Below are 17,034 nucleotides of genomic sequence, written 5' to 3'. Positions count from 1 at the left end.
AAACGACCCAAGAGACAGATCTCATGAACTTTGCTGATAGGTAAGAAAGGTAGGTATCCCTCAATATGAACCAAAGGGTTCATTAAAATGGCGCCCAACGTGGGGCATCTGTCACTTAACAGTGGGGCCTAAGTACATCGAGAGAAGAACTACAAGTTAGGTTGGTTGACATCAGTGAAACGATGACCAATTGTAGGATTGTTATACGTCGGTCGATCATTAAAATGTCGCACCAACGATGGGGCATAAGTCACGATAACGATGAGGGAACCTAAGTCACGATAACGATAAGTATATTTTGGAAAAATCGTGTACTAGGGGAAAAGAGTAATAATGTTGAGGCTATGCCACATTGTGGATGATAAAATCGTGCGCCAGAGTTGATAGTGAACTCGAAGAAATAGATAAACAACCGATGAGTAAGGCTAGGAGATACCACTATGAGAATAATTTATCTACTGAATGAAAGGTATAATTTAAGTGTGTTAGAGTAATTTCCCAAATTTTTGAATACTGGTTTGAGTGTTTTGGCTGATCACTTTGATCGAGTGAACATTGCATTTCACGTTTTATTAAATAAAAATTTTAGAGAATGTTGCATTAACAGTGTGATGTGTTAGATAGGAGGATGTTGTGATGTTTATCGTTGTAGTCTTATTATACGCCGTTGAAGTCTCGGGCTCACCGATGACCTATCGTTTTCCGTTAAATACAGTATGTTTATGCAGGAGGGAGAATTGGCCCAAGGGCAGGTGGCCCAAATGATCAAGGACTTAATGGAGAGCATGGAAAATAATAAGAAGGACTTTATGGAGAGAATGGATGCCGATAGGAAGGTTGCAGAAGCCGATAGGAAGGTTGCGGAAGCCGATAGGAAGGTTGCGGAAGCCGATAGGAAGGACTTAAGTGAGAATATTAAATCTATGAGTGTAAGGTTGGAAACAGTGGACAATAAATTAGATAGTGCGGATGTAGAATTAAAAGGTATGAAGGAAGTCGTAGGAACCATGGACAATAAATTAGACAGTGCAGATGCAGAATTAAAAGGTATGAAAGAAGTTGTTCAAAATGTTGACATTAAAGTGCAGGACACGCAGGATAGTTGTAAGGAAGCTAGCGTTGATATTAGGAAGGACATTGGTGACTTTAAACATGAAATAAATCAGCAGTTTATAGAAACTCGCGAGCTACATCGTGTTCTTAGTGAAAATCAGGACATAATTAGAGGAGACCTCGATAGGCACGTCAACGAAAGTAGGGAACTACATCAGCAGTTGATGTCAGATCAAGCTGAGCTTAAGGCCGATCTGAAGACAGAGGTAGAGAAGTTCAACATCATGCGTGAAGACGATAAGTCAAAGGTATTCACAGCAATGAATGAACATAAGGAAATGTTGTGTAAAGAGATAGCCGTCGTAAATGACAAAGTAGACCAGGTAGCCGAAGACGTCAAGGCAACTGTAGACCAGCGTATTGAGGCCATTGACTTTAAATTAATATAGATGAATAAAGAGGATATGAGAAATTTAGGGATGACTCGGGAAGAAACGCCTAGGAGTATTGAGGAGGTACAGGCAGACTTGAAGGAACCAAGTGAAAATATAAAGGCGGATGCGAAAGACTCGAACAAGAAGTTAGAAACAGTGGAGGTTATACTGGCCCGTCTACTTGAATATTTTACTAACATGAAGTCTCCTAAATCAGCGTCACAAGTAGTTACGCATGTGGAAAACCAAGTGAATGTCGTAAACCATATCCAAGAGAGTAGACCGGATAGGGATGTCTCGCATACAGTCATACAAGAGAATAATGAGCAACGGTTTGAAAACATACTAAACCAGGATAGTAAGAACGTGGAACAGCCTAGCTACCTGTACGGAAAGTGGAATAGACGCCGTGATCCATGTAGGAGGAACCAGGGTCGATGTCGGGAAAATTCTTACCAAAGACGTAGACGCCATCGTGGAAATGAAGCCGATAGAAGATGGAATAATTACAAATCCAGACATTCTGATCTATGGCATGGGTCTGAAGAGGAAAAAGCAAAACCTAAACGATTTGGTGCCAATAAGAAGAAGAGGCCTAAGATAAGTAGAATTGATGAACGTTCAGACGAGGATGCCAGTGATGAGGATTACAGTCCGTCAAGAAAGGCTAAAGCAAATGCGAAGAAGTGTAAGCCAGCTGCTAAAATGAAGAAGATGAGGATGGTGATGAAGAAGAAGAGTAAACCAGCTGCTAAAATGAAGATGAGGATGATGATGAAGAGGAAGGGTCAGCCAGCTGCTAAAATGAAGAAGATGAGGAGAATGATGAGGAAGAAGAACGGTAAACCACCTGCAAAAATGAAGAAAGTCAGTGACAACGATAGTAATGAGGACAGGGATTTGAACCCAGAAACTTCGCATTTTGATGTGAATGCAAGTTCGTCGAGAAGTTGGAAGGACAAACCACCTAACTTCCAATAAGTCAACTACAATTCACTGGAGATCTACCCCGCAACCCCGAACTCTCCGAGCAACCAAGAACTACCAGGAAGCTGAAGGCATCAACCAGTATCCGTACACCAGAAGATGAACAACTGCATAAGAGAGAGGAAAGGAATTTACATTCAAAGGTCATGTTTCAACAGACGTCAAAATTAGAAATTTCGCCATCTGGAGTATTTTAAAGGAAATTCCTTGTCACTGCGCGAAAGGAATTCGTGTCTTGGGGGAAATATGAACCCATGACCTTTGTGCCCTAAGAACATTATGCATAATGTAACAATTAAACTAAAAGTTGGATTCTTGATAGCATGGATTTGACACGTGACGAGGGGGTGATTACCTTCGGTCCCACGCTCTGGGGTACGTGACGTCAACCACACGTGTCGACGGCGGAAGAATCTCAAGTCATTTTTATGAACTATTTCAAAGCGCGTGTACATGGCGTGACCACGCCAAGTCAAAAAAATATAGTGCCTATCAAAGGAGGTCCATCATCTCACAAATCGAACCCGTAAAAATTTTAAATGTCCGTGAACACTACCGCCAGAAATGTAGCAAGCATGTAGTCACTTTCAAAACTCTTGAAATTGCAGTTTAGGTAAGTCAGGAAATTTATAGAAATTTTCTTGGCGGCAAAGGGAGAGATCCGAAGAGAGGGGGTAACTGCTATAAATATGAAGGGACGCCATGACGAAGTCTCCTTCTCCGGCATTTGTGATACAAAGCGGACGAAAAATTGTTGAGCTGCTCTGCGAAATCCAACCAACGAAAGTAGACTGAGTTCAACTGCAGATTTTAGCCATTGCGGCTAAGTCTTGACTCCATGAGGAGAGTGAAAAGAGTCATTTGTTTTATTTTCCACTTGGATAAAATTTTGAAGTCTTGCGAGGGCCGTATAATGTTGTAAAAATTATTGAATAGGGTTCCGAAGTGATATCACGTCCAATGTAGATCGTCATCCGTGTGAGTGTACTGCCTGTATTTTGTGATGTCAAAGTAAGATGTTCATTCGACGTAAAATTCTTCTGTCTGCAATTTGACGTTAATAATAATAATCCATGGTTACTCATTTTCAATCGAGTGGAAGCGCGCTGTCGGGTGAGAACCTAGGGTGATGAATTTGGTCACGGAGAGAAACGTTTTTTTAATGCCCATTTTAAACTGTGTCTGACTGACAATAAAAGATCTAGTAGAATGTTTCAGTCATTTCTCGTAAAAATCAAGTTATTAAATACGATATCATTTATGCGAAGTTATTCATGATTAATGCATTGTGCGATATTAGATGTCGGGATTTCTAGTGAGGATTTTATTCCAGTTCTTTGTCGATGATAATTGTGGAGCTGGGAAACAGAGGTTAGTTTTGTGAATCAGGTTGGACCTGTCATTGAAGCCGGGACCCGGAAGCCCGAGGAATGTTTTATATGAGTTGAGATGAGATGTGCGAATCAGGTTAGAGTCCTATCATTGAAGCCGGGACATGATAGGCCGAGGAATATTTTATAATGCTGGGAATGGAAAGAAATTCATAGAAATCCATAGCGGTATCAGTTGGCGACGCGTATAATTAGTGTGGGCATCTTGAAGCATAATCTGTGCATTTTGTTGGTTAGAATATCGTATTTGTTTAATTATGTCGGCAGAGTTTAAAGGGAGCATTTCGAGAAGTCAGTCAACTGTAAATAAACCAGGTGTTTCCTGTAACTGCCAAGCGAGCTTGGGGAGGATGAGAGGCCTCAGCTATGAGAACGGGAAAGGAGTGGAGTTGAGATTGTACTGTAATTCTCGGCCAGGGGAAACGTTAAAATGCTGGATTTAGTTGAAATTCATAGCCGGTAATGATCTAAGTATTGTGAAATACTGTAATTGGGGACGTAATGAACATTTGAAATCACGAACTTTGAGTATAAGGAACAGAGTAACCTAATTCAGGGTTGTCCAAAATATAGAGCGATGGTCGTGATGATCGGTTTGTCTGTGAGGGGTGTGCAAAATTCATAATGGTAATGACGAGATATGACATCGTAATTATATGGCGAGTTGTTTGGTTTGTACGTAGATTATTAGGATATCCAAGTGTTAATAACGGTTAGGACTAGATTAGATTTTTAAGCATGATATCACGAGACAGGATATATATAGCTGGACATAAATTATGTAAAATTCTTTTCCAGCCAGATAAACATCGCAATATTGAACTCACATCACAGCTGCGTAGAAATTTGTGAAGAAACCAGAGTCCGCGGAGATAAAATTTGTTGTTCGTTAATATTTCGTTAAATCATTTAAATTTATTTAATTATTAAATTCAGTGAAACCGCATTTGAAATAACTTTAATCAAGCGAATAACTTGGAGATGCATTCTGGAAATTTTAGTTTGTTTTCTGGGGAATGTTAACATGTAAAGTAACGATTAAGGGGACATATCCGAAGGAAATGGATTTTACTGCCACAAAGTTTGTGAGCATTGCTATTGTTGTAATTATTGAACTTTGATTGATTGAGCAGTGAATGTGCTGGGGATAGTAAAGTGGAACTTTGGTCATCAACCGATGTAACTTAATTGTGTTTAGCCTTCAGCCTAGAAACTTGGATGGTCAGGGGGTCATCAACCTCAGTGACTTAGATTAGGGCCATATGCCATTGTAGCATCATTTCCTTGCGGTCATCATCCACAATGACTTTAAAGTAACTTAGAAGATTAGATGTCGGTCCATGACATAGACGCAGGTCACATCGATTCAATTAAGGGTCCATGCCGTAGAACCACTGTGTGGCACACACCAATTGGACTGCCTTAATTATACCTAGAGTCCAGAGTTCGTGTTACGAGGGCTGGACCATAACGAATCACTATGATGGTACATGTGGTCTCACATGGAAGCCGAATTTAAGGATTTCCAGACTTTCCTTTCTTAAATGATTAATAATTGAGATAATGGTTTCTAGTAAGAATGCCCGTCAGGCAGTTACGTTAAAGTCTCACACCAGTGTTCGGACGTTTATGTAAAAGTGATTGTGGTGTCCAGTGGACACAATTGACTTCTCTGATACTGTTGACATACCATGATGCTTCAGAATTTTCCTGAATAAATAGGAATCTTTTAAATAGACCTTTCATTCCAGTAGATAGATTAGAATTACTGAACCCTACCTTTACCTCAGCAAGTGACGAAGAACCCGAAACGACCCAAGAGACAGATCTCATGAACTTTGCTGATAGGTAAGAAAGGTAGGTATCCCTCAATATGGACCAAAGGGTTCAGTATATATGATATGGACACACATTCATTTTTATGCATCTCAAATTTCGTAACTAATATTTTCCTGAAAAGCAAAATTACCTTTCCCTTATTCTTCAGTAAGTTCAACTCTGTAATATTAAGTAAGAGAATAGAAGCACGTAACATATTTCTATGTTAAATTTAGGCTTACATACAGTATATTATTGTGTTTTAAGTTCTTTCGGAAAGCCTATGCTGCCGGAATAAGCACTTCCCAAATGTTCTTGTTAAAATAAATACACTGGAGTAGCTGCAATCTACGCCTGTACTTATTGTTGAATAGAGACTCTAAATATCTTCCTATAGAAAATAATGACTCTGTGACTCAACCTCTGCAGTAGACTCCATTAGTATCGAGAAAGCCTATATTCCTGTATTTGCATTGCCTAGTTTCACAACCAAAACCGTTCCACAAGCGTAGTTCGTCCCATGTGTTTATTGTTAACTGAATATTTAACCCACTTTATTATGAATATACTCCTGCCAAAATCCTCAGCTGTTCGTATCAATACTAGTCTCAGTACATTCATACCCGTTATTCACCCAGCTAGGCCTATCACTTCTATGTAGTAAAGTCTGTCAGATAACATAGGAAGTCGTCTAAGAATGTCATCCCACAACCGATTATTGCAGCTTCGAACTTAGTGCAGTGGCCCCTAAACAAATTTGAACCACAAATATTCTTATAGAAACCCGGTAGTCAAGACGGCATTGATTCTGTGTACAATCTACAAACACATAATTTTCTGCAATTGTAATATACACATCTTTAGCTTCCAAGAACGTAAGACATTTTCAGTACGAATATCCTCCTGCTTTCAAAAATGTCTGTCCACTATAACGCTAGTATTATTTGAGTTTTGCAATGGAAGTTTACTTCTGTATGTAATGGAAACGAAGTAATCAGCACTGCTTTCTCATTCAGCAAGATCATAAATCTTAAAAGTGGATGAAAATTTGTGAAATACACTAGCGGAAAAAATATCCAAACACCATGAAATAATGAATGTAGAATACGGACATTTTAGCAGTATATTAGTCTAGGTAAGGTATTTAATTGATTAAAGGTAGAAGATTACAGGAAAAGCCATCGCAAATTTGCTATGCTGGTCCATTAATAACCGGTGTAATCGCCTGACTGTTGAATGCAGGTATGCAAGCGTGCATGTGTTATGTCGTACAAATGCCGGATGTCAGCTTGTGGGATGGAGTTCCATGCCTCTTGCACTTAATCGGTCAGTACCGGTTGTGGATGACGCTGGAATTGTCCTCCAGTCATGTCCCATACGTGCTCGATTGGGGACATTTCGGCGCATCGAGCAGGCTAAGGCAACATATCGATACTCTGTAGAGCAGGTTGGGTTACAACGGAGTTGGAAAACACCCCCGGGATGCTGTTCATGATTGGCAGCACAACAGGTCGAATCACCAGACGGACGTACACATCTGCAGTCAGTGTGCGTGGGATAACTACGAGAATGCTTCTGCTGTCATAGGAAAAAGCTCCCCAGACCAGAACTCCCGGTGTAGGTCCAGTGTGTCTTCGCCGCAGACAGGTGGAATTCAGGGGGCGAACTGGACTCCTTCTAAACAACACACGGCGATCACTGCCACCAAGGCAAAACCGGCTATCGTCAGAAAACACATCGGACCTCCACCCCATCCTTCAATGAGCTCTCGCTTGACACCACTGAAGTCGCAGACGGCGGTGGTTTGGGGTAAGTGTGCGCGTCGTAGGGCTCGGAGCTGTCCTTCAATTAATCGATTTTAAACAGTTCGTTGCATCACTGTTGTGCTAATTGCCGCTTGAATTGCTGCTGCAGACGCAGTCCGCAGCGCCACAACCGTACGCCGAATACGGCAGTCCTCCCTATCGGTGGTGCCACGGGGACGTCCGGAGCCCGGTCTTCTTGCGAGCGTACCTTCTTGTGACGACTGCTACCAGCACGCATGCACAGTGGAGACATTCCTGCCAAGTCGTTCTGCAATAGTGTTGAAGGAAAATCCACCTTCACGTAGCCCTATTATACGGCCTCGGTCAACCGCAGTGCGCTGTTGATACTGGCCTGTTCGTCGTCGTAAAGGCATTCTTGACCCACTCACAGTCACTCCGTCCAATCGCACAGGTAACTGACGCTCTCGCACAGTACAGCCCGTGTTTAAAGCAAACCTGATATGCAACGTTATGGGGCCGCTACTAGCAACACGCTAATGCGATTTGCGGGACTTTTGTATCAGCGTCATCTATCAGATGTATAAACACACTTACCAACGTTCGATAATCTAGTATAACCCCTTCTTGGTGTTTGGATATTTTTTCCGCCAGTGTATATGAAGATCTTCGTCAGAAGCGCCAGTGTTCGATCCCCAGTGGTCTGCTGAATACAGTATGAGGTAATCCAATTAGCGATTTTTAAAGATTAGTCTACTCGTATGCGAAACGGTAATTGCGTCACTCCAGAAAGTTCCAAGTTTATTTGGATATAGTGTTTCTCTTTACAGAGAGCATGTGCAGAAAAGTCTGGAGGAGAGCGTACCACAAAGGGAGAACTTTCGGGATATCAAATTTCCGTGTGGTAGGGGTGGTGAAACACAACGAAAAAATGTTATTTTAACTCTAATCAGGGGAGAAAGTGGAAGAGGTCCATTTCTTTGAAATGAACGATTCTCTAGATCGCTGGAGTCAGACGAGAACACGAATTGCCTAGAGATAGGTGATACTGATGATGTACATATCTTTCAAGTAGTAAAACTGATTAAGCCTGAAACAAGGCTCTCGAGAAAAGAGGTAAATACATCTGTAACATTAGGATGCAACTGACGCTTAAACGTACGGATAATTATGAGTTGTAATTATACTTCTTTGATAGTAAAAATATGTGAGACATATGAAGATCTTCGTCGAATGTCCCAGTGTCTACTATTTAGAAAATCATCGTCATTACTCTTCTTCCCCACAGATTCACATTTTGTTACGACGATGAATTCCCAGCTTCTTCCGCTTACCATTATTGTAGTTTACATCCTCCTTGTAGTTTACATCTCTATTTGACATCCTTTTTGGCCTATTTCATTGCTCATATTGGGTGATTTACCAAGAGTGTAAGCTCCAAGTATTCAAATATCATCATCATCATCATCATCATCTGTTTACCCTCCAGGTTCGGCTTTTCCCTCAGACTCAGCGAGGGATCCCACCTCTACCGCCTCAAGGGCAGTGTCCTGGAGCTTCAGACTCTAGATCGGGGATACAACTGGGGAGTATGGCCAGTACCTCGCCCAGGCGGCCTCACCTGCTATGGTGAACAGGGGCCTTGTAGGGGCATGGGAAGATTGGACGGGATAGGCAAGGATGAGGGAAGGAAGTGGACGTGGCCTTAAGTTAGGTACCATCCCGGCATTCGCCTGGAGGAGAAGTGGGAAACCACGGAAAACCACTTCGAGGATGGCTGAGGTGGGAATCGAACCCACATCTACTCAGTTGACCTCCCGAGGCTGAGTGGACCCCGTTCCAGCCCTCGTACCACTTTTCAAATTTCGTGGCAGAGCCGGGAATCGAACCCGGACCTCCGGGGGTGGCAGCTAATCACGCTAACCACTACACCACAGAGGCGGCATTCAAATATCAATTCCTTATTATTTATTGTACATGTCCGGCTCCTTGGCTGAATGTTCAGCATAGTGCTCTTCGGTTCAGAGGGCCTCGGATTCGATTATCGGCCGGGTCAGATATTTTAACCTGAAATATTCATTACCTTGGCTCGGGAACTGGGTATTTGCACCCACGCCGAAAACCCTGCAACTCACACGCCACACACAACACTATGCTCCACTACAATAACACGCAGTTTCCTATACAAAGGCAGATGCCACCCATCCACATGGGAGGGTCTGCCTAACAAGGGTTGCACCCGGCTAGAGATACCCACACGGTATTATATTATACTAGCGCTTTGCTCGCGTCATAGTTGAGTTATGTCCCATTATAGTTATTTCCCATTTTCTTTTGAAGTCCACCGAACCAACCTTATGCGTTCATCGACTTTCGTAAGAAATGCAAGACATGAACGTAAATAATGTGTTTTCCCGTCCCGGCTTCCGCCGGAATTGAAAAGTTTCACGTATATTCCGAGTTCGCTGTTAAATGAACTTATCCTGGAGAACACCCTGCAATAACAGTAGCTTCTATTATATTTTTAACCCCGTCACACGAAATCTAGTGCCATTGCACAACTTGGGTGGTGTGAGGTTGTGCTTCTACTTTCAAACCAAGTTTGTGAGATGGGAATCCTGGAGGATTAAGAGTCATTAGGAATTCTACTGGGTAATTGCTATGGGCTTTACGTCGCACCGACACAGATAGGTCTTATGGCGACGATGGGATAGGAAAGGCCTAGGAGTTGGAAGGAAGCGGCCGTGGCCTTAATTAAGGTACAGCCCCAGCATTTGCCTGGTGTGAAAATGGGAAACCACGGAAAACCATTTTCAGGGCTGCCGATAGTGGGATTCGAACCTACTATCTCCCGGATGCAAGCTCACAGCCGTGCGCCTCTACGCGCACGGCCAACTCGCCCGGTACTGGATAATTGACAGCATCGTCCGTTTGTAATACCGTGTCGACCGATTTATAATCTATTTCTTCTGCATCAAAATATGTTGGCAATGCTTCATTTATTTCATTGGCCGTCTCATTAATGTAAATCTGCAAAAATCCAGGATCTTGATGAGCATTTGACAATAGACTGCCCATGGAATGCTAAATTTGACCTTGTACTTTGAAAGTTGAAATAAAGCCGGGTTGGATGACTTGCTTAGCACCAAAAGCTGTCATATGAAAACAGCTGCTATATTTTCTAATTAGATCAAAGAAATGATCATGATCTGGATGGGCACCCATTAGTAACTGTTCAATGGTTGAGGCGGAGGTTAGAGTGGTGGCAGCTGAACCTTGCCAGAATCACAACACATGCCTGGTGTTTAATCTTTCCACTTGAGAGCATTGCAGAATTGGCATTTATGGATCATTGTACCAGTGATTATCAAGCTGTTACCTTCCTAATTAATTTCAGGATCGTAATAAATCCCGGAACGAAACTTAATTTTACATGGAAGCAATCGTCTTTCTTTTCGGATCCCAGGGTGATGTTGCTCATATCGCGTTTGAATTGTCCTGTGATATTCGCGATTATTTTGCTGCTGTGTAGCTGCCGCTGCTGTATGAAACCCGGGATTTTTTTCTGGTATGTCGGTGCCGCTGCTCTATGAACCTAGGGGTTATTCTTCTGGTACGTGACTGCCTCTCCTCTATGAACCTTGAGATTATTCTTCTGGTACGTGTCCGCTGCTGCTCTATGGACTCGAGATTTTTCTTTTGGTATTTACTTGCAGCAATGGCATGTGCGAAAGGATTATTCTGTAAAAATGGTGCTTCTGCTTTTTTAAATTGTATATTTCTCGTAGAATTTTGGTATCAAGTATGACGTTTTTCAGAAACGTTTGTAACAACGAATGAAGGACTTGTTTCTTCGCACAGACATCCATATACAGTACTTCAAAATGTCCGTTAGAGAGATTACCAGTAAATCGAAATCTTTTCACGGTATTAGCTTCATCACTAAATGTCTAGTGGGCCTATACTTTTGATTGGGATAAACTTCAAAGCGGAATGGAAATATTTTGCCTGCTGCCGTCAACTCACATGTTCCACCATAAGTTGAATCTTCTGACACGAAAAGTCGGCACTCTTCTGAGGAGGAATAGTTATTACCAAGATGATTTTCGGACAAAATGGAGACAACTTACGAAACAATAGCTTCACGAACTTGTTTTCGCCGTAACTGAGTAGAATATAAAATATAAGAAAGAGATCTAAATAGACACGCACCGTCGCCTACAATAGAAACAATGTTATGTTGCAACACTTCACCATTAATGTTTAGATAAGTTACTGCCATTACGCTGTGAGCGTGAAAAAGACGTTATCGCGCTACAGTCTATTATTTAGCTGTCTCCTTGAAATATCACACACCAGTACGTTGAATCTTCTGTTATGAAATGTTGCTACTGTTCTGAGGGGAAATAGTTATTAGCAAGGATTTCCAAGGTTCAAACCCTTATTGCTCAAGAGTTCTATCACACTCACTTCATTACTGGTCGAAAATATTATACAAATTGCCTCCGGTCTCTCCTTCGTGAATATGACTAACATATCTTTGAACCATAAACAGCTTTGCTTAATGACGCATGCGCGCGCCGAACTTGTACTACTTTCACCTCGCCTGTTTTACCAGTTGTACGGATTAAACAATTCATTTAAACTGTAAGCGGCTGCATAACTCACGAATAGAATATAAAACTGTAATAAATCTCCTTGATAAAACAATATTCCTGTGTTAAAAAAGGGCCGCCAAGAGGTAGATTCGAACCTGCATTATTGCAGTCTCCAGTCCGTTGACTTATCCGTTGCGCAGTCATTACGGCTGATGACACACCGAGTGGTTTTTGCCGAGTCGGCAGCCGCGTCGGCCGCCGCCTGTGATTGATACACAGAGCGGTTTTTGCCGACTGTGACGAAACCACTGCCTGCTCGATCTCCACCTAAAATGACTGCTTCTAAGCAGTCATCGGGTGCGTATCGAGCTGGCAGTGGACAAAACACATTAGCGAGCGCGACGTTAGGTGAGGAAGTTAGCTAACATTATATAAAAATAAATTATTGTTCTTATTCCAACAGTCTACTTACTCTATGTGCCCTTTTACGTGTATATTATTGAATTTCAAAGATACTTCATGATATCTAATACAGGAATACCTACCAATGATGCAATCGCCGCGTAAATTCAGCCACGGCCGACTGGATCTATCGCTAGAGCGACGCATCAAGTCGGCCGTGATTCAGCTGAATGTATTAAATCAATGGCGCTAGAGCGTGCACAAAGTCTTCAAAACGCTCGCTGCACCGCCATCTAAACGACAGGCCGAGTCGGCAAATCTGCCGCCTGTCGGCGAGCACCGCTGTGTCTGTTTCATCCCATCTGATACAACAGAAACATGCGCCGACTCGGCTGCCGACTCGGCAAAAACCGCTCCGTGTGTCATCAGCCGCACAATTTCTCATGAATTCACTCACAAACATTTGTATATGTAGACTCATATAATGTTTATTGTACTTTATTTTCTTTAAGGATTTGGTTTATTCATCATCATCATCATCTGCTTACCCTCCACGTTCGGCTTTTCCCTCGGACTCAGCGAGGGATCCCACCTCTACCGCCTCAAGGGCAGTGTCCTGGAGCTTCAGACTCTTGGTCGGGGGATACAACTGGGGAGTATGGCCAGTACCTCGCCCAGGCGGCCTCACCTGCTATGGTGAATAGGGGCCTTGTAGGGGGATGGGAAGATTGGAAGGGATAGGCAAGGATAAGGGAAGGAAGCGGCCGTGGCCTTAAGTTAGGTACCATCCCGGCACTCGCCTGGAGGTGAAGTGGGAAACCACGGAAAACCACTTCTAGGATGGCTGAGGTGGGAATCGAACCCACCTCTACTCAGTTGACATCCCGAGGCTGAGTGGACCCCGTTCCAGCCCTCGTACCACTTTTCAAATTTCGTGGCAGAGCCGGGAATCGAACCCGGACCTCCGGGGGTGGCAGCTAATCACGCTAACCACTACACCACAGAGGCGGCGATATTTGGTTTATTACCGTCTTAAAATACACGGAAATGGAGTGAATTGGCGCGTACACCCACTGCCTTCGTGATGTCCAGGCCGTACTGTAACGAGCGCGGGAAAGCAATCAGCTGATCGTTGGGGGGGAAGTTTAGCACATGAGTTAGTAGAGTTAACCATAGGTTTTCGCAGTTTTATTGAAATTTTTAACGATGGCCGCGTGTTTACTCAGATATATGTGAGAATGAGTCGTAATTGACTGCATTATTAAGTGGAAAGTCGTTAATTAGTGAAGAAAACTTAGTGTGAGCGTGTATTTATGTGAAGCTATAGGTTAAGAAGATCGTTCTTCAGTGTTTTAATTTTGTACTTTATTTGTGTACAGTTATATTTATAGTGTAAAATTAATTGAGTTAGTGCATTCTGTGTTTTATTATTAACCACGATTTGTATATACTTGAATTAAGATGATCAGTGAGGGAAATCACCATGCCTAAGCGTTGCTGTGTGCCTGGCTGCAATGCCAATTATAAACAAGGAGAGTACACTCCGGTATTAGTGTTTCCTTCTGATGAAGAACGAGTTAAGTTATGGAAGAAGGCTATTCCCAGGGGGAATTTAATAGTTAATCACAACACAGTTGTGTGTATTAAGCACTTTCCTGAAAATCACAACCTGAGAGAAATAAGAGTGTCCCGTTCAGATGGCGAGTTAATTTTTTTATTATGTCATAAACATGGGTAACATTAGGTAGGCCCTATATTATTATGTAATCAGACCTGCGGCTTATCTGAATTCGGTGTATTTGAAAATGCAAGTCTTATTTGTGAGTATCACCGAGCTCGATAGCTGCAACGAGTATCCAGTATTCGGGAGACAGTGGGTTCGAACCCCACTGTCGGCAGCCCTGAAGATTGTTTCCCGTGGTTTCACATTTTCACGCCAGGCAAATGCTGGGGCTCTACCTTAATTAAGGGCACGGCCGCTTCCTTCCCATTCCTAGACCTTTCCTGTCCCATCGTCACCGTAAGACCTATCTGTGTCGGTGCGACAAAAAGCAAAAAATTTAAAAAATTAAATTTTAATTATGAGTATCAAACAGCAGTGTGATTCATGTAAATCTTATCTTCTGACAGATTCAGATCTTATTTATGAACTACCTCCAGAAGTAAGATATCTGAATTTCCTAAATCGAAGGGGCTTAAAGTATCCATCAGACATGCCAATAGAACTTGGAATTGAGGTGTACAAAGTATTTTGTGTGTTCGTGTCAGATACATATAAGATGGTATTTCTAAATTCAGACGATCCTAAGTGTGTCACAAAATCCCTGGCTTTGGAGTCAATGCAGTTGGCAGATTCCCTAGGCATTTGTGACTGCGGGAATAAATTGGAAGACCTGGCCGGACAGTGTAGGCATATATATATATTTGGGTGAATATATTTTTAAATAACTTTTCCAAAATTCACACCGACTTGTGTATTCAACAAAGTACTTCAAAGAGAGCAGACGTACTCCATACTGGTGTAACTTCCTGTAAGAGGTCCAGGAAAGCTGCAGTGTTCATGGAGTGGAAACAGTGAGGTACAGAAATAATTTATATTTGTAATAAATAGTAATGGTAATTGGCTGCATGTTTTCTGTCAGTGTGTATGATGTGAATGTTCCAGCTGACCAGAAAATGGATAAAATCGCAAGAATATGTCTCAAAGTGTTGGGCTGTATTCACGCAAACGAACGTATATACGCGAGAAATAGAACGTTACGGAGAAGGATATGCATCGTATGTCAGAATTAACAAATATTTGAGGATAGGTTTTGGTTTTATAAGGTGTTAACAGTTCTTTAAGTAATTTAAACGAGTGTGTTATTCAAGCGGAGCGTATGCGTATAGCCTTCAAGTCCCCCCGCCCAAAGCGTGACGTCATCAGAGGTACAGTACGGCCTGGACATTACGAAGGCAGTGGTACACCTATATGTTGGAAATGCCGCGGCCATTTTTAATTGGCAAAAGCCAAAGATTCATGCGCGCAAGGGAAGTATTTCATCTGGAAAATCTTAAAAATAACTTAAATATATTTCCGTTGACTTTTCAAGAAATGCAAGATTTTTGCTGTACTATTGAGACGATTTGGAAGACTGAATGAATATATATGCACAATATTGTAAAAAGAAACTGAGATATTGAACACAAATGTATAACCACATATCACCCCTTTTCACCCCTTTAAAATCGGAATTTTTAAAATTTCTTTAAAAATAGTATTTATGATACTGAAAATAAATATCTGAATGAATATAAGTAAAATATTTTTCACAGAAACGGAGAAATTCAACAAAAAAGTAAAATCACATTTCAGCCCTTTTCATCATCATCATCTGTTTACCCTCCAGGTTCGGTTTTTCCCTCGGACTCAGCGAGGGATCCCACCTCTACCGCCTCAAGGGCGGTGTCCTGGAGCTTCAGACTCTTGGTCGGGGGATACAACTGGGGAGAACGACCAGTACCTCGCCCAGGCGGCCTCACCTGCTATGCTGAACAGGGGCCTTGTGGAGGGATGGGAAGATTGGAAGGGATAGGTAAGGAAGAGGGAAGGAAGCAGCCGTGGCCTTAAGTTAGGTACCATCCCGGCATTCGCCTGGAGGAGAAGTGGGAAACCACGGAAAACCACTTCCAGGATGGCTGAGGTGGGAATCGAACTCACCTCTACTCAGTTGACCTCCCGAGGCTGAGTGGACCCCGTTCCAGCCCTCGTACCACTTTTCAAATTTTCTTGGCAGAGCCGGGAATCGAACCCGGGCCTCCGGGGATGGCAACTAATCACGCTAACCACTACACCACAGAGGCGGACTCAGCCCTGTTCACTCCTTTAAAATAGGAATTTTTAAAAATCCTTTCTTAGTGCGCATCTAAGCTACGGTAGGAACATGTCCTCAATTATCTCCAGTAGGTTTTGCTGTGCGTTGATTATCAGTCAGTCAGGACATCTTGCTTTATATATATTATATTATATATAATGAATAGAAAATATCATTGATTCTTCAGAAGCCTAATGCTATACAGAATGATGATAATAACACTCATTCCGTGCAGAATAGGTTTCAGTCATAGTGATTAGTGGATATTAGTTTCATTTTAAGTTCCGTTTAAAATCCTGAAAGGAATTTTAGGAATAATATGGGTGCAATTGAAAATTCATATCTACTTTTCATATCCTAAACCTGATTAAGACAGCAGAAATCAGGAAATCATTAACCTCCTTTTCCTTTGTGTGTTGCTGTATATTCTCTATCGGTGGAAATAATTCTCTCAGCACAATATTTTATTTTCACAGTCCCAAGGGATGAAATACTGCCTCTATAAATGAAAGAATCACGATACTATACATTACCTGACAGTATTCTCAAGAAAAGAAAACTTGTTCTCTATATTTCTTAAGTTTGAAGCAATAGATTTCTGCTAAAAAGAAAGGACTGAGTCTCGTAAGGGACTCGAGTGTCCCAGCGGAGAACGACGTAGCACTTTCACGCCAAGGAACACGGTCCTGGTGGATCAGGTTTCCTAGAATCTCAGTTAGTTGCCGAAAGGATAA

The sequence above is a fragment of the Anabrus simplex genome, chromosome 1 (genome assembly GCF_040414725.1).
Source record: "Anabrus simplex isolate iqAnaSimp1 chromosome 1, ASM4041472v1, whole genome shotgun sequence".
NCBI classification, from domain to species: domain Eukaryota; kingdom Metazoa; phylum Arthropoda; class Insecta; order Orthoptera; family Tettigoniidae; genus Anabrus; species Anabrus simplex.
The sequence above is the reverse complement of the archived record's forward strand: the minus strand, read 5'-3'. Positions refer to the sequence as shown.